Source organism: Ranitomeya variabilis, chromosome 2, assembly GCF_051348905.1.
Source record: "Ranitomeya variabilis isolate aRanVar5 chromosome 2, aRanVar5.hap1, whole genome shotgun sequence".
In the NCBI taxonomy this organism is placed as follows: Eukaryota; Metazoa; Chordata; class Amphibia; order Anura; family Dendrobatidae; genus Ranitomeya; species Ranitomeya variabilis.
In genome coordinates, this window is record NC_135233.1 from 191,459,275 (window position 1) to 191,487,268 (window position 27,994).

Sequence of the window (27,994 nt, forward strand, 5' to 3'; positions counted from 1 at the left end):
TTTAAACATAGCAGTGATAATCGGCGGAGAAGGCCCAGTACAGGAAGCAAAGATATGGTTTATGCAACGTGTGACATTGAAGTTTTCCATCTGAAAACTTTAAAATTTTTCAGGTGAGGAACCCCAAAGTACTATCGCTGCTACTATAGGGAAAGATTCGAGCAGAGGATGGTTTCGGCACAATCCTTGCTTTTTCCAATATGCTGGCCATGTTCCTGCACACCACTGGTTGCCGAAAATCACTCTAAAAATACAGAGTTTGTTGACTCCAGTGAATAATTTTGACTCATAGCTAAAATTTTCAGGTCACGTGTCCATTAAATGAAAGCAAAAAAGTCTTCCAAACTTCTAAATCAGCACGCAAGGACCTGTTAATTCTTATTCTATGGCTGGGTTGTGATGCCCCTTTTGTTGCTAATGACAGATGCCGAGAAAAAAACTCTGCTTACTGGCTTAATCTGACAAGCAAAAAACAGTAAACCTAGCAATGACTGCATCTGCAAGAGGGTTATCTTCCATACGGAACAGAAACCCTCGATCAGATGAATGGTTTTCTGGATTTTATCAGTAGGCAGGCTGAACACCTTTGCTATAGTATCGATTTCTATTCCTAGAAAAGACAACGTGTTAACCGATCCAACCGTTATTTCGTGTGACAAAGATACGTAGAAATGTAAAATGATAATTTTAAATTCATCAAGTAAAATTTGCCATAAATTTGAATTTTTGGGACCGATAAAAAGGAAGTTATCGAAATAATGGATGACGACCCTACTGCCTGTTTCGGACCTAACTACCCAGTCTAAAAAGGAACTGAATAGTTCGAAGTAGTAACATGAAATTGAACAACCCATTGGAAGGCACGTATCGGAGTAGTAATCAAAGTCCACATGGAATCTCACTAGATGGAAGTAATCAGGATGGACCGGTAATAAACGAAACGCAGACTCAATGTTAGATTTCGCTTACCATGCTCCAGGTCCTGAATCCTGTACTAGTGCAACCGCTCTGTCGAAGGATGCATATAGAAACGGTTGGCTAGTAGTTTTATAGCCCTGAATAAAGTATGCAACTCTTCTGAACTATGTTATTCCCTTGCCTGATTTTGGAGGAGAGCAGAATTGTTGGCATCTTGAATATCCTATCCAGAATTTCTCGAAGGATGCATATGATACATAAGCATCTTCCAGTGAAATCCCATTTACTGACAGAATCCCCTTTAGGATATGACAGATGATGTATAAGACAAAACGTGTCAAGGTCTTTTTTTGGGAATTACTCCCAATGGGGAAATTCTAAGGTTTTGAAAAGGAGGGACTTGAAAAGAACTGGCCATTCTACTAGCACAACCTCTTTATTGATCTTTTTGCAGAGAATATCCGGGTGTTCATGAGTGGATTTTAATTTTTTGCTAAATAAATTGAATGATTTAATTTAAAAGGGATGAAGAATCCTTATGTAAAGCCAAAATGTATCTGACCTGCCGCGTCTTTTTTTGGATACTGGTGTAACCACAGGCCCATCGTGACTATGATCTCCTTGCATTCTGTTTGAGAGGGTTTGGTTGGTAGTTATCCTGAGGGGTGTGGACACCATGCAGTGGGATGAGATTCCCCATATGCTGAACATTCATGCTTATATCTACACAGTCCATAAACGTGCAAAAGTCACTCATTGAACAACCAACAGGCCCCGGGTCTATGTATAACCACTGAATTTTGGCTTGTTGGGGGTTGACCAGTAGACACTGCGGGGAAGTGCTTTTGTGACAACATAATGCGCAGCCAAACATCAGTTGTTTTTACCCCAATTTTTGGTTGTAGGCCCAGCCGCCTCTCGAACTCCTTGTCATATTGTGGCACCTCAGGAGTCCGGTTGCCATAGTGGCATTGCCTCCCTCACAGGGAGCAATGTCATGCCTGGAAGCAAGGGGGGGTACCCTTACCAGGTGTCAGTAGGAGAGAAGTAGAGCAGAACCTGGGGAGTGGAGCTGTGAATAAACTCGCCCAGAGCTGAGTGCTAGGAACTGAATACCGGAGTTCGTGGTTGCATGGGTACTGAAGTCCCGGCAGCTAAATCCAGAGGGCAGGGGACTGCAGGTCTCCTGGCCCGATCTAATACCCAGCGACACAGCAGCATACCAGAGCCTGGAGCCGACACAAAGGTACGGCACCTGTGATATGCTCGAGCTGCCTGCCATGCGGGCAATGGTTAATTTTTAAAAACAGAGAGACAGTTAGTTAGCAGCAGGAGGGTGAGCTCTTAGGCAGCAAGAAAAAAGGGAGGACAGTGCAGAAGGAAGGCCTCTGTACCTACCTGGCCAGGTGCATCCGAAAATTTCTTCCAGGCTGCCCGACTCTCCATTACGATCTGCTACCAGTACCCTGGTCTGTACTTTCAACCATCAAGTAAAGGAAAAGAAAACTACAGCCCTTTTGTCATTCAGTGATCTCTTGTGTTAGGGCTAGCGGAACGCACCGAGTAAATATAGAGGTTTTATTATAATTGATGCGTTCGCAGCCCGGGGTCCACCGTGCAGGAGAACCTGCTGCTAGCAAACGGCGGAACTATATGGCGGTAGGAGCTAACCCTGTTACTTCACAGAGTAGCCGAAACTCAAAGCACTGCGCCCTGTTTGAGTTACAGTGGCACAGGCTAACTACTCAACTGAGAGCAGTCAGTGGTCATGCATGCACACAAACTCCTCGCCGGAGGTGCCAGCATTCTAGGGGCTTATTTCAGCCAGGTCCCTGAATACATTCACACAAAATCTCCTCGCCGGAGGTGCTAGCATTCTAGGGGCTTATTTCAGCCGGGTCCCTGAACACAAACTCACTTGACCACACTGGCGCAAAGCACATAACATAGAACAATACTAGCGCATGGCCATGTGGCCATGCGAGCCTTAAATAGTTGCAGCACGTACAGGACCTTCCTAGAAGGACCAATGAGAGGCTGCCACAGAGCGTGAGCACCTACAGGACCTTCCTGAAGGACCAATGGCCTTAGCTGCAGTATTTGATCATGTGACCCTCGATCTCCACTGAGAGATCTTACTCTGGGCATGCTCAGAACAGGAAAAGCAAGACTTAGTCCCAGAAGCGTCTGCTCGCCGCTGCCCAGCACTGACTTCCATGGCAGAAGCAGGAAAAGCAGCAGTAACTCTTTGTACAGAGACAGACTGAGCGAGACGCTGGGACCGACGTCTCCGCTGAGCAGGCTCCACTGCGGCAGAAGAAGAATGGGAGACCGCAGCGGAGATGGCCCGAGATTCCCCCTATGCAGAGGCGGGAACTCGACCCCTAACATCTTGTGCCCTGCACCACAGGGTACATGAAGCCTGACATAAATGGGACCAGTAGCCCTGGGGCCCCGCTCCACCTGTGGGGAGCAGAAGCATCCCAGCTGCGGCACCCTCAGCCTCAGCGGTCTCCTTTAGCAGCTTTGGACATCCGTTGCAGAACACCCAAGGTGGCGTCACGTTAAATCCCGTATATATATTCCCCATTTTACGGCACAGCCAGGGCCACGGAGTCGGGTCATGGCCCCATGACTTCCCCAAAGAACTGTCTGACCCGGTTTTGAGTACCTCACGGCCCTGGTGGGTGTGCCACAGGTATGGTATATTGCTGTTTTTTTATTCTACTTTTATTACAGGAGAATGAGGGCTTTGGTGGAATTAGGCAAAAAAGGAAAAGTGTGTTTTGTTTTATTTCTATTGAAGGACTTTATTTTGGCTGTGTGTTTATTTACCATATAACTATAGGATTAGTAATGCATGGGTGTCTTAAAGATGCCTCTCCATTACTAAGTTGTGGGTTTGATGTCACCGGACAATACAAAGGTGACATCAACCCCACAAATATGAACCCCACTTTCCACCGCTACAGGCAAGTGGGAAGAGTCGGGTTAAATGCCAGAATTGGTACATCTGATAGATGTGCCTTTTCTGGGCCACTGCAGGCTGCTATTTTTAGGCTGAGGGGCTATATCCATAGCCCCTTACCAACCTGAGAATACCAGCCCCCAGCTGTCTGCTTTAGCAAGGCTGGTTGTCAAAAATAAAGGGGATCCCACAACGCTTTTTAAATTATTTATTTAAATAATTAAAAAATACGGCATGGGGACCCCTTTATTCTTGATAACCAGCCTTGCTGAAGCTGACAGCTGAGGGTTACAGCCCCCAGCTGTGAGTATTGCCTGGCTGGTTATTAAAAATACAGGGGAACCCATGCTGTTTTTTAAAATTATTTATTTACAGCACAGGAGCCGGCTAATGAATACTCCCATCATCCGCTCCTGCTCTTGCTGTTATTAGCGGCAGCAGGTGTCGGATGATGGGAGTTGTAGTCCCATCAGCTGACACCAGTGAATGGAGGTAATCTTTATATCTCCAATCATAGCTGAGCGCTCTTGCTGTCTTTTGACAGCGTGGGAACCGCAGCTCTCTGACCAGCAGGGATGATTTAATTACCGATTAGTAATGAGCAAGTATACTTGGTGCTCGGGTGGTCTCCGAGTATTTGTGAGCTCTCTGAGATTCAGTTTTTGTCAACACAGCTGCTAGCCAGCCTGAGTACATATGGGGGTTGCCTACTTGTAGGGAATCCCCACATATATTCAATCTGTCTAGCAGCTGCAAATCATGCAGCTGCATCAACAAAATCAAAATCTCCGAGCAGTCACAAATACTCGGAGACCACCCGAGCATGCTTGGGAAAATCCGAGCAACGAGTATACTCGCTCATCTCTACCGCTTATCAGAAGTGGTGTTTGCCGTGCACATGACAACATGGCAAACACTGGATGTTCTGACCCCCCATTCAAGTGAATGGGGTCCAGGTTTAGGTTCGGGTACTGTTCTGGTACCCGAACCAAAACGTTTTGCAGCTGATCGGCAAATCCATTGGACCCGAATAGCCAGGTGTCAGCCCATCTCTAGTTGTTGCGAGTGTCAGGGTTAAATGGGAATGGAGAAGGGAATATTGGTTGTTATAAAGGGATGGGGACATCTTGGGGGGAGAAGTAAGGATATAAGTGATGGCAATTAGAGCTTGGCTAGTCATTTTAGGTTACCATCAGCCAGAAAGGACCTGCTTTGTTTAATTAGGCAATGACTATATATAATCTTGTCATGGCAGCAGGTATGGGGGGAGGTCCTCAAAGTTGGTGGATTTGATTAATGGTGTATTGGTATGGGGGAGTGGGAGGTTCTTGACCCCCCCCCCCCCCCCAGGTGGAATTAAGTGGCGAATGGTGTTAGATCCCAGGAAAGGGATTGGAGGGCCTGAGGACATTGGCTTTTAATTTTATTGGTCAGGTTGTTCAATTGGTGCCTCCGATTGGTGCATAGCGGCTGGACATAAGAAGCAATCTTGGCTGAGTCAGTCAGTTTTTTGTTACATTCGGGGCTTCGAGGACCGTCCCTCTAGGAAGTTGTTTGCAATGTTTGTATGTATTTGTTAATAAAAGGCTGCTGTGGCCAAATAAATTGAAACATTAAGTTGTGGTGTGGTTATTCTATTGGAAAGAAGCTCACATTACTTGTTTATATGCATTGCCATGTGCCCTGTCCTGATTAATCATGTCACCATGTACTTATGGAATGTGTGTATTTCGAAATAGGGAAAGCTGGAATATGCGTTCATTCTATTCTGGTATTTATGGCTGCCCCCAAGCCACTACCATTAGGTGTGGTATAGATACTTACAATCTATACAAAAGAACTGGTTTTGAGAATGTTAAGGATCAGCTCAATTGTATTGCATCACAACTGGCTGTTTCTCTACCCCCCATGAGATACACAGGTACATCCGTAGCTGCTGACAATTTCTTTGTATCAATAAAGCCTATATATTAAACATATGTCTATACATAAATATATTTCTATGTGATCCTTTTCTGGTTGTTGCAGTCTTCTGCATTGTAAAAACAGATGATACATGAGCTGGGACCTTGTTATAAGTGCAATTAAATTAAATGGAAAGGAGAGCATTCACACTGTGGCCATTTAACAGACAAACCCTAAGATAAAAATAAAATGAGCAAATATCCTGCAGTAAGAAAATAAATAGTAATAGTAGATGTAAATAACACAGAGAACTAAAGAAACACTATTTTGATTAAAAAAAGCATAAAAGCCATCCCACTGTGACAAGGTGTACCCAATCGGGACAGTTCCTAACTAGAGATGGGCGAACCCGATATGCAAAGTTCGGCATCCGTATCGAGCACCTACTGTTCAGGCACGGACACCAAACATGGACTTCACCAGTAAGTCCATGTTAATGTTCGGACCCCCGAACACCAGTTGTTTGTTGTGCTGTCATGTGCATGACAGAGCGGCAAACACCGCTTCTGATCAGCAGTAAAATTAACACCGCCGGTCAGACAGCTGCGGTTCCCACTCTGTCAAATGATGGTCACTGGTGTCAGCTGATTGAACTACTGCTCCCTTCAGCCGACACTTACTACCGCTAATAACAGTGAGAACAGGAGCAGCTGATGGGAGTATTAATCAGCCGGCTCCTGCGCTCTAAATAATATAATATAGTCCACCAATGTGTTTTGCTTTATTTCAAATAAATTACTTTATTCTGGCTGTGTGTTTATTTACCATACAACTATACAATTAGCAATGGAGAGGTGTCTTAGGCTATGTTCACACGTTCAGGATTTCCATCCTTTTTTTTTCCTGACTGAATCTGCAGGTCTCTGCAGAAAACGCAGGTGCGTTTTTTGGTGCGTTTTTGGTGCGTTTTTTGGTGCGTTTTTTAGTGCGGTTTTTTGTGCGTTTTGTATGCAGTTTTCTCTGCAAATTGTCTGTGTTTGACACAAATAAAGCTTTAACTGCAGTGGGGGAAAAAAAAAAAAGAAATGATGTCATTTCCTTGGCCAACCCTTTTCTTCTTCCATCCTCCATTTTGGGACTAAACACCAAAATGAGTGGACGTGTTTTGAATGACAGCACTCCGCGTTTTGCGCCGCATGCGTCACTGCAGCGCACGCATCCGGGCGCAGAGGACGCAGCAAGTTGCATTTTTGCTGCGTCCAAAATCAATCAAAAAAAGGACGCATGCGGCGCAAAACGCAGCGTTGTGCATGCGTTTTGCTGCGTTTTACTTTGCGTTGTGTGTTGCGGCGCCGACGCTGCGGCGCACAACGCAAATGTGAACATAGCCTAAGTGCCACGTATTTCAGTGCCACGTGCCACGTATTTAAGTGCCACGTATTTAAGTGCCACGTGCCACGTATTTCAGTGCCACGTATTTCAGTGCCACGTATCACGTATTTAAGTGCCACGTGCCACGTATTTTAGTGCCACGTGCCACGTATTTAAGTGCCACGTGCCACGTATCTCAGTGCCACGTGCCACGTATTTAAGTGCCACGTGCCACATATTTAAGTGCCACGTATTTCAGTGCCACGTGCCACGTATTTCAGTGCCACGTATTTAAGTGCCACGTGCCACATATTTCAGTGCCACGTGCCACGTATTTCAGTGCCACGTGCCACGTATTTAAGTGCCACGTGCCACGTATCTCAGTGCCACGTGCCACGTATTTAAGTGCCACGTGCCACATATTTAAGTGCCACGTGCCACGTATTTCAGTGCCACGTGCCACGTATTTCAGTGCCACGTGCCACGTATTTAAGTGCCACGTGCCACATATTTAAGTGCCACGTGCCACATATTTCAGTGCCACGTGCCACGTATTTCAGTGCCACGTGCCACGTATTTAAGTGCCACGTGCCACATATTTCAGTGCCACGTATTTCAGTGCCACGTGCCACGTATTTAAGTGCCACGTGCCACATATTTCAGTGCCATGTATTTCAGTGCCACGTGCCACGTATTTAAGTGCCACGTGCCACGTATCACGTATTTCAGTGCCACGTATTTAAGTGCCACGTGCCACGTATTTAAGTGACACGTATCATGTATTTAAGTGACACGTATCACGTATAAGTGACACGTGTCACGTATTTAAGTGACACGTATCACGTATAAGTGACACGTGTCACGTATTTAAGTGCCACGTATTTAAGTGCCACGTATCCCACGAAGATTTTCCATGGAGAACAGACACATCCAGAGATATGTCTGCTCTCCACGGATGCAGCAACACACTGACAGGAGCCATAGTTCCTGTCGGTGTGTCACTGCGCATGCGCGAGCGAGTTTACCGGCGGTCATTGACCCCGGCACTCTCGCTTAACGGCAGTGCTGCGTGGGAAAGTTCAACGCAGCTGTACTGCTGTTAACCGAGACGCCGGAGTCATTGAACTCCGGAACAGTACGCGATACACTGCTAGGAGCTTCGCTCCTGGCAGTGTATCGCCGGAGAGCAGCCGATCGGTGTGGGACACTCGTTTTATGGATTCTGCGGACAGGGAGTATGGATTTGGTTTATTATTTTGCGATTTTTTCCTGGAGGATCGAGGGCTTCGCCTACAAGTGTGCTGTTGGTGAGTATATACTGTGTTATGTGTTGTATGTACTGTACTGTGTGTCATGTATGTGTATTGTGTGTAGGTGTTTGGTGTAACTTTACCATTGTGCTAAGTCGCCGGACACAGGGACAACTCTCCCATCCTAATACCGGATGGGAGTAGTAGTCCATACGGCGACTTAGCACAATGGTGGCACTAGCGTCGCATGGGGACACGCACACACACACGCATACACACACACATACACATACACACACACACAGACACACACATACACACACACATACACATACACACACACACACAGACACACATACCAAATCAATCAAACGGCCGACACGATCCCCATGCGCCGGTATGCCTCCATGTCTCTCCGCCCACGCACTTCCGGCCCCGCACTTCCGCCGGCTTCCCCGCACTTCCGGCTGCAGCGGTTCTGCACAACAAACCGCAGTAAAACCCGCAGATATATTTTTGATCTGCGGGTTTTACTGCGATTTTGACCTCACAATGGAGGTCTATGGGTGCAGAACCGCTGCGGTTCAGGAAGAAGAATTGACATGCTCCTTCTTTTTTCCGGGAGCTATTCAGCACGGCTTTTTTTTTAAATTTCCGGACCATGTGCACAGTGTGTCCTGTTTTCCATAGGGTACAGTGTACTGTACCCTGCATGGAAAACAGCTGCGGAACCGCAGCGGCAAAACCGCCGCGGTTCCGCGGTAAAAAACGCACTGTGTGAACATGGCCTTATAGGTGTCATGCAGTTTTTTTTATTATTATTTATTTACAGCTCGGGCGCTGGCTGATGAATACTCCCATCAGCCATTCCTGCTCTCACTGTTATTAGCGGATTAGCGGCAGCAGGTGTCGGCTATTGGGAACAGTAGTACAATCAGCTGACACCAGTGACTGGAGGTAAACTTTATACCTCTGATCACAGCCGCGGGCTCACGCTGTCTTTTGACAGTGTGGGAACCATAGTTGTCTGACCAGTGGTGATTATTTTACTGCCATTCAGAAGCTGTGTTTGCTGCGCATGAAAACACCGGATGTCTGGGTCCTCCATTCAAGTGAATGGGCTCCGGGTTTGGGTTCGGGTCCGGGTACTGCTCTGGTACCCGATACCAAACTTTTTGTAACTGTTCGGCCGAACCCTCCAGACCCGAACATCCAGGTGTCTCTATTCTTAACTATTGTAGTTCACCTCACTATGTGTCAGCAGATATCAAAATAGAGAAGGGCAGAGCAGGACCTAGGTCCGACTGTTCAGACATCTGACCGTGGATAGCAATATAAACTAAATTCCAAGCCCAATTAGAGAGCCACACCCCTGTTTCTATAAAATAGTATTTACTAAGTACTCTATGCTGTGTATAATGTTACCGGTGATCCCTGTATTACCTGTACACTATACACTATATACAGAGCTCCTGTGTATAATGTCACCAGTGATCACTGCATTACCTGTACACTGACACTATATACAGAGCTCCTGTGTATAATGTCACTGGTGATCACTGTATTACTTGTACACTTACACTATACACTGTATACTATGTACAGAGGTTCTGTGTATAATGTCACTGGTGATCATGGTATTACCTGTACACTGACACTATATACAGAGCTCCTATGTATAATGTCACTGTATTACCTGTAAACTATACACTACATACAGAGCTCCTGTGTATAATGTCAATGGTGATCACTGTATTACCTGTACACTATACACTATATACAAAGCTCTTGTGTATAATGTCACTGGTGATCACTGTGTTACCTGTACACTATACACTATATACAGAGCTCCTGTGTATAATGTCAATTGTGAGTGTATAATGTCAATGGTGATCACTGTGTTACCTGTACACTATGCACTATATACAGAGCTCCTGTGTATAATGTCAATGGTGATCACTGTAATATCTATACACTGACACTATGTACAGAGCTCCTGTGTATAATGTCACTGGTGATCACTATATTACCTGTACACTGACACTACAGAACTCCTGTGTATAATGTCACTGATGAGACACTGTATTAGCTGTACACTTACACGATGAACTATATACTATATACTGAGCTCCTATGTATATTGTAACCAGTGGTAATAATAGTGTTGCTAGTATTGTGTTTTTTATTAATGATCTGTATTGTAATATTCAAACACTATGTCATAACATGTGGTCTGGTCATGGTGAGGTGGCAGTTATCCCTATATGTGGTATTATTTGGTCACGACGTGGTCTGGTCACAGTGTGGCGGTATTTCTCCCTTGTACAGTATGTGGTAGTAATCAGTCACTATGTGGTGGTAATATGTGATCTGGTCATGATGTAGCAATGTGGAATTATTTGGTTGCTGTATGCTAGCAATATATGGTATGGTCACGGTGTGGGGATAATTCTCCCTTGTACAGTATGTGGTATTATTAGGTCACAATGTGGTGGTAATTTGTGGTCTGGTCACGGTGTGGCAGTAGTTCTCCTTTGTATGTGGTATTATTAGTCTTGGTGTATTGGATTGTGTTGTGTATGACAGTCAATTGTTCTCTCTGATATTAATTAGAAGATTCTTTATTTCTATTCTATTTCTTTATTTCTATTAGTGATTAAATACTTGGAACAAGATACAATTACAGAAATTGTCTAGTGAAAATAATCACCTCTCCACAGGAAAGTTTATAACTTTTTGATTTGTTGGGGGTCTGAGTGCTAGGACCTGCACCAATCAGCAGAATGTGAAGCTTTTATCCCCATTATACTGGAGTGGCATGTGCAACTTGACAATTGATCCATTCATTCCCTCAGTGGCTGCTCTTGGTTTTTTCTGCAAGCCCCAATGGAATGAATGGAGCTGCGGTCAGACATCCCACCTACCTGGATGTTCGAACAGTTACAAAAAGTTTGGGTTCGGGTACTAGAACAGTACCCGGACATGAACCCGGATCCCATTTACTTGAATGGAGGGCCTGAACCTCCATTGTTTGCCACGCTATCTTGTGCATGACAGTGCAACAACCATTGCTTTTGATCAATGGTAAAATCATCACCGCCGGTCAGTCAGCCGCTGTTCCCACGCTGTGAAAAGACCGCATGAGCACGCAGCTGTGATCGGAGCTATAAAGTTAACCTTTTGTCACTGGTGTCGGCTGATGGGTCTACAGTAGTGTTGAGTGATACCTTCCGATATCCAGAAGTATTGGTATCGGATTGAATCGGCCGATATTAAAAAAATATCGGATATCGCCGATACCGATATCCGATACCAATGCAAGTCAATGGGACAAAAATATCGGAAATAAAATAAACCCTTTCTTTCCTTGTAGGTTAATTCTACATGAAGGAAAACAACTAAGAATAATGTAGGATTTATTGGGGGAGGTGGAGGAGACATTAAAGCCATACAGAGACTGTGCAGACAGCCGTGAACGGTGCTGCAAGGCCCAAAAAAGCTCCTCTATATAATCCTATATAGTGTTTTTCCACAACCTAGCAGGATACGGATGGACAGCCACTAATAGGATAAATTTGAAAAAATGTGCAGCAGGCTGCACTAATTGAAAAACGGACAATGGAACGGTATGAGGCAGTGACTACAACCAGCGGTGGCTGCAGACCAGACTACAGAGTGAGCTGCACTCACACAGAGACCTTGCAGACAGCCGTGAACAGCGCTTCAAGGCAAAACAAGGTTCTCACACAGCGGTTGATAAATTAGCCTGGGTAAAGCACAATGAAGCAAATCGCTATCTCTAAACTGGCCCTCAGTCAGAACACAGCGTCCTGTCCCTAACTGAATTCACAGCAGAGTGAGCCCAAAATGGCGGCAGCGACTTTTATAGTGCATCATGACATAATTTCAGCAGCCAATCACAGCCATGCCAGTAGTTACATGCCTAACATGCAGAACAGGATGTGCCCACACTTCTAATCATTCCTCATTGGCTGAATTCTGGCTCTTTGAATTATGGGAACTTCCGATTCCGGTATCCGATATACAGAAAGTATCAGAACTCGGTATCGGAATTCTGATACCGCGAATATCAGCCGATACCCGATACTTGCGGTATCGGAATGCTCAACACTAGTCTACAGCTCCCATCAGCTGACTCCTGCTGCCGCTAATAACAGTGAGAGCAGGCGGCAGCTGATGGGCGTACTCATTAGCCGGTGTAATTAATTTTTTTTTAAAAAGCGGTCTGGTTTCCCTTGTAATTTTGATAACCAGTCTGGCAAAACACACAACTGAGGGCTGCAACCCTCAGCTGTCAGCTTCAGAAAGGCTGGTTATCAAGAATAGATTGGTCCCCACTCTGATTTTTAAAATTATTTAAATAATAATAATAATAATAATAAAACATTGTGGAGTCCCCTCCTATTTTTGACAATATTTGGTATTCTCAGACTGGTAAGGGGCCATGGATATTGCCCCCCACCAGCACAAAAAGAGTAGACTGCACCCGCCCAGAAAAGGCACATCTATTAGATACACCAATTCTGGCGCTCTTCCCATTTGCCCTGTGGCGGTGGCAAGTGGGGTTCATATTTGTAGGGTTAATGTCACCTTTGTATTGTCAGGTGACATCAAGCCCATGGCTTAGTAATGGAGAAGCGTCTGTAAGACACCTATCCATTACTAATCCTATAGTTATATGGTACATGAAGACACAGCCAGAATAAAGTCCTTTATTTGAAATGAAACAAACCACAGTTTTCTATTTGTATTTAAAAATAACAAACACAGTTATACTCACCTAACGCCTAATTCCATTGAAGCCCTCGTCTCCTGTAAGAAAAAAAAACAAAAAACAACCATATCCCTCACCTGCTTGTCGTTCTGTCCGACGCCATAATCCATGTTTGAGGGATAAACAGTTTTCAACCTGGATTATTTTGTCATTCTTTATTTTGAATTTTGTTTTTTATATTTTTTTTCCTTTTCTTGTCTCCAATTGGTCCCACACAGTAATACTGTCTTACAATTAACATAGTATAATAATTCTGGCCAACATCTTGTAATAATGTAGTAAACCCACATCCTTTTACCAACTTGTACTAATGTCCCCATCCTGGTTCCTATCTTGTAATATTGTCTCCAATCCTAGTCCCTATCTTGTTGTAATGTCCCCATCCTGGTCATTCTTCTGTAATAGTAATGTCTCAATCCTGGTCCCCATCTTGTACTAATGTCCCCATACTGGTTCCTATCTTGTAATATTGTCCCCAATCCTTGTCCCTATCTTGTTGTAATGTCCCCATCCTGGTCATTTTTCTGTAATAATAATGTCTCAATCCTGGTCCCCATCTTGTAGTAATGTCCTCCAACCTGGTTCCAAACTTAAAGTAATGTTCCCAACCGTCTTGTAGAAATGTGCCCCTTTGTGCCACTCTTCACATACATGTTAATAAAAAGATCCTTATCCACTGACCTCACTCCCTCGGCAAACAACTGCTTCTTTTTTCTTTTTTAGTCTACATAGCATAGTGTCTCCTATAAAAAAAAAACAGGCTTACAGTGCCATCTGGTGGTATTAAATGTGGAAATAATAGTATTGGAATATGAGCACAAATTATAGTTAAAGGCAGCAGATATAAATATAGAATAAAAATATAGAATAAAAAGCAAATCGTTACAGACAGAATGCATCTTGTTAGAATTGTATCTGCTTTCACAATATATTCTCTGATGTTTAATGTCTGAAATGTAGTCAAAACCTGTAGATATTATGGCAGTATTACCTAAGGACCGCATACCGTATTACTTAGGAAGAGAAAGGCAGTGCCATGTGACCACTGCATTAATTACTCACAGTTAATGTCCCCCATCATGGTCCCCATCTTGTAATAATATTGAAACATTGGTCCTCATCTTGTGGCAATCCTGGTCCCTATCCTATAATAATGTCACCCACTGTGTTCCCCATCTTGTAGACATGCGAGGAAAATAGAGTAATCAATCCACCAAGAAATAAAAAATAAATTATTTTTATTATTCATCAGTATAAAACGCCACTACAAAAAATGACATCAATACCAAGACAGAGTTTCAATAAGAGAGAAACTGGTGAAACAAGGGTACAATGCCAACAGTGCAGCAACTAGGTTAGAGCTTAGTATTAGACCCCATATGAATAAAGTTACAAAGGGCCAGTGTAGTCATATCAGCATAAACACAGGTAATCCCCAAGTGAGGTAATTATATATGCCTATCACTAACTGAAATGCCACAAAGTCCCATCTCCGTACTGCTCTTACCCATCGCTGCCTGTGGTGTCGCACACGGCACTCCGACGCGCGTTTCACGTGGGCTTCTTCCGGAGACTGCTGTGTTTATCTGGAGGATTAACTGTTTATGCTGATGTGACTACACTGGCCCTTTGTAATCTACTATTGCACTATCACTTTATTCATATGGGGGTCTAATACTAAGCTCTAACCTAGTTGCTGCACGGTTGGCGTTGAACCCTTGTTGCACCTGTTTCTCTCTTATTGAAACTCTGTCTTGGTTTTGATTTCATTTTTTGTAGCGCCGTTTTGTACTGATTAATACTAATTGATTTTTTATTTCTTGGTGGATTGATTACTCTATTTTCCTCGCATGTCTACAATTTGGTGAGAGTATATCCATGGCTATTGCCGCTGGTGGTTTTGGTATCCTAGGGCCACTGCCTGTACAATGTGTTCTGTTCCTAAGATTTTGTATTATCTGTTCCTCATCTTGTATTAATGCCCCCATCCTGGTTTCTATATTGCAGCAATGTTGCCCATACTTATCCTGTGGTAGTGTCCCCATCCTGGTCTTCATCTTGTAGTAATGTCTCTATCTTGTATTATTGTCCCCATTCTGACACCAATTGTCCGCAATGTAGCAATGTTCCCATCCTAGTCTGTATCTTATAGTAATGTCCCTGTCCTGGTAACTATCTTGCAAAAATGTCCCTATACTAGTTCACATTTTGTAGTAACGTCCCCATCCTGGTCCACATCTTGTAGTAATGTCCCCATCTTGGTTCACATCTTGTTAAATAGATCAGAGCAACAATTACTTCATTTAAACCATTACAGAAAACTCCCAATAACATATATATAATTAGAAAATGGAATCAGAAAAACTGTCTTTAGTATAAAAATTGTAACATTTATTCAATATCAAAATCTATTAGAATCACCATATAGAATATTGTAAAAAACACATAGTCATTTAACAATCACTACACAAACGAAGGATACAGGTAACACATCCACAGTAGGGTTGAGCGAAACGGGTCGTTCATTTTCAAAAGTCGCCGACTTTTGGCTAAGTCGGCGTCTCATGAAACCCGATCCGATCCCTGTGTGGGGTCGGCCATGCGGTATGCGACTTTCGCGCCAAAGTCGCGTTTCAATGACGCGAAAAGCGCCATTTCTCAGCCAATGAAGGTGAACGCAGAGTGTGGGCAGCGTGATGACATAGGTCCTGGTCCCCACCATCTTAGAGAAGGGCATTGCAGTGATTGGCTTGCTGTCTGCGGCGTCACAGGGGCTATAAAGGGGCGTTCCCGCCGACCGCCATCTTACTGCTGCTGATCTGAGCTTAGGGAGAGGTTGCTGCCGCTTCGTCAGAAGCAGGGAGAGCGTTAGGCAGGGTCCACTAACCACCAAACCGCTTGTGCTGTAGCGATTTCCACTGTCCAACACCACCTTCGGTGTGCAGGGACAGTGGAAGCTATTTTTTTTTTTTTTTCCCTCAGCGCTGTAGCTCATTGGGCTGCCCTAGAAGGCTCCGTGATAGCTGTATTGCTGTGTGTACGCCACTGTGGAAACCAACTGCTTTTTTCAAAGCACATATCCTCTTGTTCCTTCCTTTCTGCACAGCTATCTTTTTTGTTTGTCCACACTTTTTATTTAATTTGTGCATCAGTCCACTCCTATTGCTGCCTGCCATACCTGGCTTACATTACTGCAGGGAGATAGTAATTGTAGGACAGTCCCTGTTTTTTTTTTTTTTTTTGTGGAAGATTAAGATTGGCATTTCTGCTACAGTGCCATCCCTGTGTGTGCCATCTCTCACTGAGTGGGCCATAGAAAGCCTATTTATTTTTTTCCTTGATTTGTGTTCTAAAATCTACCTCAACACAAAAACACTACATCAATCAGTGGGAGAAAAATATTGGCCTCAGTCAGGGCTTGTGTGCCACTCCTGTGTGTGCCATCTCTCATTCAGTGGGCCATACAAAGCCTATTTATTTTTTTGTTTTTTTTAATATTATTGGGTTTCTAAAGTCTCCGTGAAAAAAAAAAAATACATAAAAAAACAGTGGGAGAGTAATATTGCCCTTTCAGCTTGTGTGCCAGTCTTGACTCCTGGGTGTGCCACCTCTCTCTCTCTAATTGTGGGCCATAGAAAGCCTATTTATTTTTTTGCTTTTTTTAATATTATTTGGTTTCTAAAGTCTCCCTGAAAAAAAAAAAAATACATAAAAAAACAGTGGGAGAGTAATATTGCCCTTTCAGCTTGTGTGCCAGTCTTGACTCCTGGGTGTGCCACCTCTCTCTCTCTAATTGTGGGCCATAGAAAGCCTATTTATTTTTTTGCTTTTTTTAATATTATTGGGTTTCTAAAGTCTCCCTGAAAAAAAAAAAAATACATAAAAAAACAGTGGGAGAGTAATATTGCCCTTTCAGCTTGTGTGCCAGTCTTGACTCCTGGGTGTGCCACCTCTCTCTCTCTAATTGTGGGGCATAGAAAGCCTATTTATTTTTTTCCTAGATTTGTGTTCTAAAATCTACCTCAACACAAAAACACTACATCAATCAGTGGGAGAAAAATATTGGCCTCAGTCAGGGCTTGTGTGCCACTCCTGTGTGTGCCATCTCTCATTCAGTGGGCCATGCAAAGCCTATTTATTTTTTTGTTTTTTTTAATATTATTGGGTTTCTAAAGTCTCCGTGAAAAAAAAAAAAATACATAAAAAAACAGTGGGAGAGTAATATTGCCCTTTCAGCTTGTGTGCCAGTCTTGACTCCTGGGTGTGCCACCTCTCTCTCTCTAATTGTGGGCCATAGAAAGCCTATTTATTTTTTTCCTAGATTTGTGTTCAAAAATCTACCTCAACACAAAAACACTACATCAATCAGTGGGAGAAAAATATTGGCCTCAGTCAGGGCTTGTGTGCCACTCCTGTGTGTGCCATCTCTCATTCAGTGGGCCATACAAAGCCTATTTCTTTTTTTGTTTTTTTAATATTATTGGGTTTCTAAAGTCTCCCTGAAAAAAAAAAAAAAATACATAAAAAAACAGTGGGAGAGTAATATTGCCCTTTCAGCTTGTGTGCCAGTCTTGACTCCTGGGTGTGCCACCTCTCTCTCTCTAATTGTGGGCCATAGAAAGCCTATTTATTTTTTTGCTTTTTTTAATATTATTGGGTTTCTAAAGTCTCCCTGAAAAAAAAAAAATACATAAAAAAACAGTGGGAGAGTAATATTGCCCTTTCAGCTTGTGTGCCAGTCTTGACTCCTGGGTGTGCCACCTCTCTCTCTCTAATTGTGGGCCATAGAAAGCCTATTTATTTTTTTCCTAGATTTGTGTTCTAAAATCTACCTCAACACAAAAACACTACATCAATCAGTGGGAGAAAAATATTGGCCTCAGTCAGGGCTTGTGTGCCACTCCTGTGTGTGCCATCTCTCATTCAGTGGGCCATACAAAGCCTATTTATTTTTTTGTTTTTTTTAATATTATTGGGTTTCTAAAGTCTCCCTGAAAAAAAAAAAAAATACATAAAAACAGTGGGAGAGTAAGGCTACGTTCACATTTGCGTTGTGCGCCGCAGCGTCGGCGCCGCAGCGCACAACGCAAACAAAAACGCGGCAAAACGCACGCTAAAACGCTGCGTTTTGCGCCGCATGCGTCCTTTTTGGCCGAAAGTTGGACGCAAAAAAAATGCAACTTGAAGCGTTTCTTGCGTCCAACGCTTGCGGCCATGCGGCGCAAAACGCAGCACAACGCATGTCCATGCGCCCCCATGTTAAATATAGGGGCGCATGACGCATGCGGCGACGCTGCGGCGCCCGACGCTGCGGCGCTGACCGCAAATGTGAACGTAGCCTAATATTGCCCTTTCAGCTTGTGTGCCAGTCTTGACTCCTGGGTGTGCCACCTCTCTCTCTCTAATTGTGGGCCATAGAAAGCCTATTTTTTTTTTTTTATTAGTATTTGGTTTCTAAATTGTCCCTGAAAAAAACATTTTATCTTATTTGGTTTCTAAAGTCTCCCTGAGAAAAAAAAAAAAAAATTAGGTGGGAGAATAATATTGACATTAGTGCTTGTGTGTCATCTCTGTGATTTTGTGCCACAGAAAACAGAGTGTGTAACATTGTGCCTGATTTTCCTTGTGGTCTCACCAACCTGTTAAGGGATATAGAAATCATACTGAAGTTATAGCTCACCGTGTAAGTTGTTTGACAGCAACAAATAAAGTTACTTTGGTTAATTTTTTAAAACAATGAGGAAGTCTGGTGCAAGAGGTCGTGGCCGTGGGCGTTCATTGTCAGCTGGTAATGATGGTAGTGGTAGTGGAGCATCAGGTGGTCGTGGGGATAAAAATATTCCACCTAAGTCTGGAGCTGTGGAGCCAGTTTCGTCGTCTGGCTACACAAGGCCTCGAACGCTCTCTTTTCTGGGAGTAGGAAAAATGCTTTTAAAGCCGGAGCAGCAACAGCAAGTTTTGGCTTACATTGCAGACTCAGCCTCTAGCTCTTTTGCCTCCTCTTCTGAAACTGGTAAATGTAAAAGCAGCGCGTCGCTTGTGGATGTTCACGGTCAGGGACAAGTCGCTTCCTTGTCCTCCTCAGCAAAAACTGCAACAAGAGAGAAGGATGCAGCAGGCGACACAACGGGTCACTCCATGGAGCTCTTTACACATACCGTCCCTGGCTTAGAAAGTGAAACACTTAACAGGCCATGCCCATTACAAGTAGATTCTGACATGGAGTGCACTGATGCACAGCCACAGCCAGAGTACTATGCTGCTCCTTTGACTCAGACCACCACATTGCCCTCTCAGGGTACAGATCCACAATCAGACCCTGATGAGACTATGTTGCCCCGCCACGAACGCTATACCACAGACCGACACAGTGACACAGACGAAGTTGCACACGAGCTCGAAGAGGAGGTAATAGATGACCCGGTTCTTGACCCCGATTGGCAGCCATTGGGGGAACAGGGTGCAGGCAGCAGTAGTTCAGAAGCGGAGGTGGAGGAGGGGCCGCAGCAGGCATCAACATCGCAACAGGTTCCATCTGCCGGGCCCCTATCTGGCCCAAAACGCGTGTCAAAGCCAAAACCTGTTGGAGCACAGCGTTGCCATCCGGTTAAAGCTCAGTCTGCAATCCCTGAAAAGGGATCCGATGCTAGGAAGAGTGCAGTCTGGCATTTTTTTAAACAACATCCAATTGATCAGCGCAAAGTCATCTGTCAAAAATGTTCTACTAGCTTAAGCAGAGGTCAGAATCTGAAAAGTCTCAATACTAGTTGCATGCATAGACACTTAACCACCATGCATTTTCAAGCCTGGACTAACTACCAAACGTCCCTTAAGGTTGTAGCACCCTCGGCCAATGAAGCTAGTCATCAACGCAACATCCCTTCCGTCACTGTAAGGCCACCATTTTCCGCACCACCGGCAGTATCTGTGCAGGTTTCTTTGCCAGCCAAAAGCAGTCAGGGTCAGGGAATCACCAGTTTTGTAGGCGGAAATATTGCATCTAGGGCACCGGCGGAAACAATACCGTCTCCAACCGTCTCTCAGTCTGCCATGTCCACCGGCACACCCGCAAGTTCCACGATCTCCATCTCTCCAGTTCAGCTCACACTACATGAGACTCTGGTTAGAAAAAGGAAGTACTTATCCTCGCATCCGCGTACACAGGGTTTTAACGCCCACATAGCTAGACTAATCTCGTTAGAGATGATGCCCTACCGGTTAGTTGAAAGCGAAGCTTTCAAAGCCCTGATGGAGTACGCTGAACCACGATACGAGCTACCCAGTCGACACTTTTTTTCCAGAAAAGCCATCCCAGCCCTGCACCAGCATGTTAAACAGCGCATCGTCCATGCACTCAGGCAATCTGTGAGTACAAAGGTGCACCTGACTACAGATGCATGGACCAGTAGGCATGGCCAGGGACGTTATGTGTCCATCACGGCACACTGGGTGAATGTGGTGGATGCAGGGTCCACAGGGGACATCAATTTAGGGACAGTTGTGCCTAGCCCACGGTCTAGGAAACAGTTGGCTGTAGGCGTTCGCACCCCCTCCTCCTCCTCCTCCTCATCCTCCTGCAGAAGCTACAGCTCTTCCACAGACCGCAGTCGGCCAACCACTCCATCGGCAGATGACACTGTTGCACACCAGTTGTCCCATTATGGGCCAGCTACTGGCAAGCGTCAGCAGGCTGTATTGGCTATGAAGTGTTTGGGCGACAACAGACACACCGCGGAAGTTCTGTCTGAGTTCTTGCAACAAGAAATGCAGTCGTGGCTGGGCACAGTAGATCTTGAGGCAGGCAAGGTAGTTAGTGATAACGGAAGGAATTTCATGGCTGCCATCTCCCTTTCCCAACTGAAACACATTCCTTGCCTGGCTCACACCTTAAACCTGGTGGTGCAGTGCTTATTGAAAACTTATCCTGGGTTCTCCGACCTGCTCCTCAAAGTGCGTGGACTTTGCTCACATATCCGACGTTCGCCTGTACACGCCAGCCGTATGCAGACCTATCAGCGGTCTTTGAACCTTCCCCAGCATCGCCTAATCATAGACGTTGCAACAAGGTGGAACTCAACACTGCACATGCTTCAGAGACTGTGCCAACAGAGGCGGGCTGTTATGTTTTTGTGGGAGGATACACATACACGGGCAGGCAGTAGGATGGCAGACATGGAGTTGTCAGGTGTGCAGTGGTCGAAGATACAAGACATGTGTCAAGTCCTTCAGTGTTTTGAGGAATGCACACGACTGGTTAGTGCAGACAACGCCGTAATAAGCATGAGCATCCCCCTAATGCGTCTGCTGATGCAAAGTTTGACGCACATAAAGGAGCAGGCGTCTGCACCAGAGGAAGAGGAAAGCCTTGATGACAGTCAGCCATTGTCTGGTCAGGGCAGTGTACAGGACGAGGTAGCGGGCGAAGAGGAGGTGGAGGACGAGGAGGATGATGGGGATGAGTATATTTTTAATGCGGAACCTTTCCCGGGGGCACTGGAAATTGGTTGCGTGTCAAGGCCGGGTTCTGGTTTTTTGAGGGACACAAGTGACGTAGATTTGCCTGCAACTGTTGCCCCTCACCCAATCACAACCGGAGATTTGACAACTGGAACTTTGGCCCACATGGCGGATTATGCCTTACGTATCCTAAAAAGGGACACACGCATTACGAAAATGATGAACGATGACGATTACTGGTTGGCCTGCCTCCTTGATCCACGCTATAAAGGCAAATTGCAAAATATTATGCCACATGAGAACTTGGAACTAATATTAGCAACCAAACAATCAACTCTTGTTGACCGTTTGCTTCAGGCAGTCCCAGCACACAGCGCACGTGATCGTTCTCACACGAGCTCAAGGGGGCAACAGACTAGGAGTGTTAGGGGTGCACACATCAGAAGTGGCGTTGGACAGAGGGGTTTTCTGACCAGGTTGTGGAGTGATTTTGCTATGACCGCAGACAGGACAGGTACTGCTGCATCAATTGAAAGTGACAGGAGACAACATTTGTCCAGTATGGTTACTAACTATTTTTCATCCCTTATCGATGTTCTCCCTCAACCGTCATTCCCATTTGATTACTGGGCATCAAAATTAGACACCTGGCCAGAATTGGCAGAATATGCATTGCAGGAGCTTGCTTGCCCGGCAGCAAGTGTCCTATCAGAAAGAGTATTCAGTGCTGCAGGTTCAATATTAACCGAAAAAAGGACTCGTCTGGCTACCCAAAATGTTGACGATCTAACATTCATTAAAATGAACCACAACTGGATTTCGAAATCTTTTGCCCCACCTTGCCCGGCCGACACCTAGCTTTCCTATGAAAAGCTCTTGCCTGTGGACTACTGTGAATTACTTTTCTAATGTCTAATTTGCTGCAGCTGATTGTCCAGCATACGACATGTTTACACCTCCCTAAATGGCCAAACTCCCCACACGGGGCCGTGGTATCGCGACTTGGCGCAAGCACCCGTGAGACTGCTGTTTGTCTGAAGAGGTGGGTGTACTCGCTTTTGGTCGACGGCATTGCTACTGGGTTCCTCATAGTACAATAAAGTGTCTCTGGTGGTGGTGGTGCGCACCCAACGTCAGACACACTGTTGTAACATGAGGGGCCTTGGGCCTGTAACGCCGGCCACAAGAGAGTTCACCCACCCCCAGGTCAAACATTGCTCTACCACTTCCACAGTTATCTCTCACACTTCCACCAATGTTAAGTCTATGCGCTGACATCCTTCCATACCTGCCACTGACAATACCATTGTGTTGACATGTATGATGGTACTTAACATAGTCAGGGGCAGTGTCCTCTATTTACCACAGTAAATACTTTGCGCAAAATTAGTAGGTCTGAAACAACGCAGAGGATCCCACCCCTGAACCTAATGATTGCACCCTTTAGTGTTTTTGTTTTGTTTTAATGCGAGACATTCACATTTAGTTGTTGTTTTGGACTACTAACTGGCAGACACTCATTACAATCGGCCTCCGTTGACCAGACCACTGCTGCCCGTGTACCCCTGTAACTAATAATAAAGTGCCTACAGCCAGCCCAATTTAATTATATTAGGCCTTCGAAGCCTGTCTGCGGTCCCTCCTTCCACTAGGCCTCCACTGACCAGACCACTGCTGCCCGTGTACCCCTGTAGCTAATAATAAAGTGCCTACAGCCAGCCCAATTTAATTATGTTAGGCCTTCGAAGCATTTCTGCGCTCCCTCCTTCCACTAGGCCTCCACTGACCAGACCACTGCTGCCCGTGTACCCCTGTAACTAATAATAAAGTGCCTACAGCCAGCCCAATTTAATTATGTTAGGCCTTTGAAGCCTGTCTGCGGTCCCTCCTTCCACTAGGCCTCCACTGACCAGACCACTGCTGCCCGTGTACCCCTGTAACTAATAATAAAGTGCCTACAGCCAGCCCAATTTAATTATGTTAGGCCTTCGAAGCCTGTCTGCGGTCCCTCCTTCCACTAGGCCTCCACTGACCAGACCACTGCTGCCCGTGTACCCCTGTAACTAATAATAAAGTGCCTACAGCCAGCCCAATTTAATTATATTAGGCCTTCGAAGCCTGTCTGCGGTCCCTCCTTCCACTAGGCCTCCACTGACCAGACCACTGCTGCCCGTGTACCCCTGTAGCTAATAATAAAGTGCCTACAGCCAGCCCAATTTAATTATGTTAGGCCTTCGAAGCCTTTCTGCGCTCCCTCCTTCCACTAGGCCTCCACTGACCAGACCACTGCTGCCCGTGTACCCCTGTAACTAATAATAAAGTGCCTACAGCCAGCCCAATTTAATTATGTTAGGCCTTCGAAGCCTGTCTGCGGTCCCTCCTTCCACTAGGCCTCCACTGACCAGACCACTGCTGCCCGTGTACCCCTGTAACTAATAATAAAGTGCCTACAGCCAGCCCAATTTAATTATGTTAGGCCTTCGAAGCCTGTCTGCGGTCCCTCCTTCCACTAGGCCTCCACTGACCAGACCACTGCTGCCCGTGTACCCCTGTAACTAATAATAAAGTGCCTACAGCCAGCCCAATTTAATTATATTAGGCCTTCGAAGCCTGTCTGCGGTCCCTCCTTCCACTAGGCCTCCACTGACCAGACCACTGCTGCCCGTGTACCCCTGTAACTAATAATAAAGTGCCTACAGCCAGCCCAATTTAATTATATTAGGCCTTCGAAGCCTGTCTGCGGTCCCTCCTTCCACTAGGCCTCCACTGACCAGACCACTGCTGCCCGTGTACCCCTGTAACTAATAATAAAGTGCCTACAGCCAGCCCAATTTAATTATGTTAGGCCTTCGAAGCCTGTCTGCGGTCCCTCCTTCCACTAGGCCTCCACTGACCAGACCACTGCTGCCCGTGTACCCCTGTAACTAATAATAAAGTGCCTACAGCCAGCCCAATTTAATTATGTTAGGCCTTTGAAGCCTGTCTGCGGTCCCTCCTTCCACTAGGCCTCCACTGACCAGACCACTGCTGCCCGTGTACCCCTGTAACTAATAATAAAGTGCCTACAGCCAGCCCAATTTAATTATATTAGGCCTTCGAAGCCTGTCTGCGGTCCCTCCTTCCACTAGGCCTCCACTGACCAGACCACTGCTGCCCGTGTACCCCTGTAGCTAATAATAAAGTGCCTACAGCCAGCCCAATTTAATTATGTTAGGCCTTTGAAGCCTGTCTGCGGTCCCTCCTTCCACTAGGCCTCCACTGACCAGACCACTGCTGCCCGTGTACCCCTGTAACTAATAATAAAGTGCCTACAGCCAGCCCAATTTAATTATGTTAGGCCTTCGAAGCCTTTCTGCGCTCCCTCCTTCCACTAGGCCTCCACTGACCAGACCACTGCTGCCCGTGTACCCCTGGAACCAATTATAAAGTGCATAGAGCCTATTTTTTAATTTAATTTAATATTAATAAAGCCAGGATGAACTACGATATACCACGCTATGAGCTACCCAGTTGACAATTCTTTTGCGAGAAAAGCCATCCCACCCCTCCACCTGCATGTTAAAGACCGCATTGTCCTTGCATTCTGTCAATTTGTCAGTCCAAAGGTATACCTGACAACAGACACATGGACCTGTAGGCCTGGCCACGGAAGGTTACGTGTCCTTTGTGGCTCAATGGGTTAATGTATTGGATGCATGGTCCACACAGGGGACAGCCTGCAAAGTCTGTCTGCAGTCCCTAATTCAAGTTGGCCTCAACTGAATAAACCTGAGCTTCTACCTTCTGGCTCTGATTAACTGCTGTTTTTAAAAAAATTGGCTTTTCCGTCCTTCTAAAGGTGTCTGCCCCTGCCTGGTGTTGTCCTCAACTGAATAAAGCTGAGCTTCAACCTTCAGTTCCAAACATACAACAAAAAACTGGTACAATACAAAAAGTGGCCTCCAGCTACAAAAACTTTCTCCTACAAGTAGTTAACTGACAGTTTTTTTTCCAGTGAAAACACAGATATGGCATCCAACGAGTGTTGTCCTGTCTCGTCTTCTTTATATTATTGCCAAGAAGCTGCAACTGAATAAAGCTGTGCTTCAACCTTCAGTTCCAAATTACCATTTTTAAAAATGCAATTGGCTGTTCCGGCCTACTAAAGATGTCTGTCTGCCCCTGCCTGGTGTTGTCCTCAACTGAATAAAGCTGAGCTTCAACCTTCAGTTCCAAACATACAACAAAAAACTGGTACAATACAAAAAGTGGCCTCCAGCTACAAAAACTTTCTCCTACAAGTAGTTAACTGACAGTTTTTTTTCCAGTGAAAACACAGATATGGCATCCAACGAGTGTTGTCCTGTCTCGTCTTCTTTATATTATTGCCAAGAAGCTGCAACTGAATAAAGCTGTGCTTCAACCTTCTGTTCCAAATTACCATTTTTAAAAATGCAATTGGCTGTTCCGGCCTACTAAAGGTGTCTGTCTGCCCCTGCCTGGTGTTGTCCTCAACTGAATAAAGCTGAGCTTCAACCTTCAGTTCCAAATTACCATTTTTAAAAATGCAATTGGCTGTTCCGGCCTACTAAAGGTGTCTGTCTGCCCCTGCCTGGTGTTGTCCTCAACTGAATAAAGCTGTGCTTCAACCTTCAGTTCCAAACATACAACAAAAAACTGGTACAATACAAAAAGTGGCCTCCAGCTACAAAAACTTTCTCCTACAAGTAGTTAACTGACAGTTTTTTTTCCAGTGAAAACACAGATATGGCATCCAACGAGTGTTGTCCTGTCTCGTCTTCTTTATATTATTGCCAAGAAGCTGCAACTGAATAAAGCTGTGCTTCAACCTTCTGTTCCAAATTACCATTTTTAAAAATGCAATTGGCTGTTCCGGCCTACTAAAGGTGTCTGTCTGCCCCTGCCTGGTGTTGTCCTCAACTGAATAAAGCTGAGCTTCAACCTTCAGTTCCAAATTACCATTTTTAAAAATGCAATTGGCTGTTCCGGCCTACTAAAGGTGTCTGTCTGCCCCTGCCTGGTGTTGTCCTCAACTGAATAAAGCTGAGCTTCAACCTTCAGTTCCAAACATACAACAAAAAACTGGTACAATACAAAAAGTGGCCTCCAGCTACAAAAACTTTCTCCTACAAGTAGTTAACTGACAGTTTTTTTTCCAGTGAAAACACAGATATGGCATCCAACGAGTGTTGTCCTGTCTCGTCTTCTTTATATTATTGCCAAGAAGCTGCAACTGAATAAAGCTGTGCTTCAACCTTCTGTTCCAAATTACCATTTTTAAAAATGCAATTGGCTGTTCCGGCCTACTAAAGGTGTCTGTCTGCCCCTGCCTGGTGTTGTCCTCAACTGAATAAAGCTGAGCTTCAACCTTCAGTTCCAAATTACCATTTTTAAAAATGCAATTGGCTGTTCCGGCCTACTAAAGATGTCTGTCTGCCCCTGCCTGGTGTTGTCCTCAACTGAATAAAGCTGAGCTTCAACCTTCAGTTCCAAACATACAACAAAAAACTGGTACAATACAAAAAGTGGCCTCCAGCTACAAAAACTTTCTCCTACAAGTAGTTAACTGACAGTTTTTTTTCCAGTGAAAACACAGATATGGCATCCAACGAGTGTTGTCCTGTCTCATCTTCTTTATATTATTGCCAAGAAGCTGCAACTGAATAAAGCTGTGCTTCAACCTTCTGTTCCAAATTACCATTTTAAAAAATGCAATTGGCTGTTCCGGCCTACTAAAGGTGTCTGTCTGCCCCTGCCTGGTGTTGTCCTCAACTGAATAAAGCTGAGCTTCAACCTTCAGTTCCAAATTACCATTTTTAAAAATGCAATTGGCTGTTCCGGCCTACTAAAGGTGTCTGTCTGCCCCTGCCTGGTGTTGTCCTCAACTGAATAAAGCTGAGCTTCAACCTTCAGTTCCAAACATACAACAAAAAACTGGTACAATACAAAAAGTGGCCTCCAGCTACAAAAACTTTCTCCTACAAGTAGTTAACTGACAGTTTTTTTTCCAGTGAAAACACAGATATGGCATCCAACGAGTGTTGTCCTGTCTCGTCTTCTTTATATTATTGCCAAGAAGCTGCAACTGAATAAAGCTGTGCTTCAACCTTCTGTTCCAAATTACCATTTTTAAAAATGCAATTGGCTGTTCCGGCCTACTAAAGGTGTCTGTCTGCCCCTGCCTGGTGTTGTCCTCAACTGAATAAAGCTGAGCTTCAACCTTCAGTTCCAAATTACCATTTTTAAAAATGCAATTGGCTGTTCCGGCCTACTAAAGGTGTCTGTCTGCCCCTGCCTGGTGTTGTCCTCAACTGAATAAAGCTGAGCTTC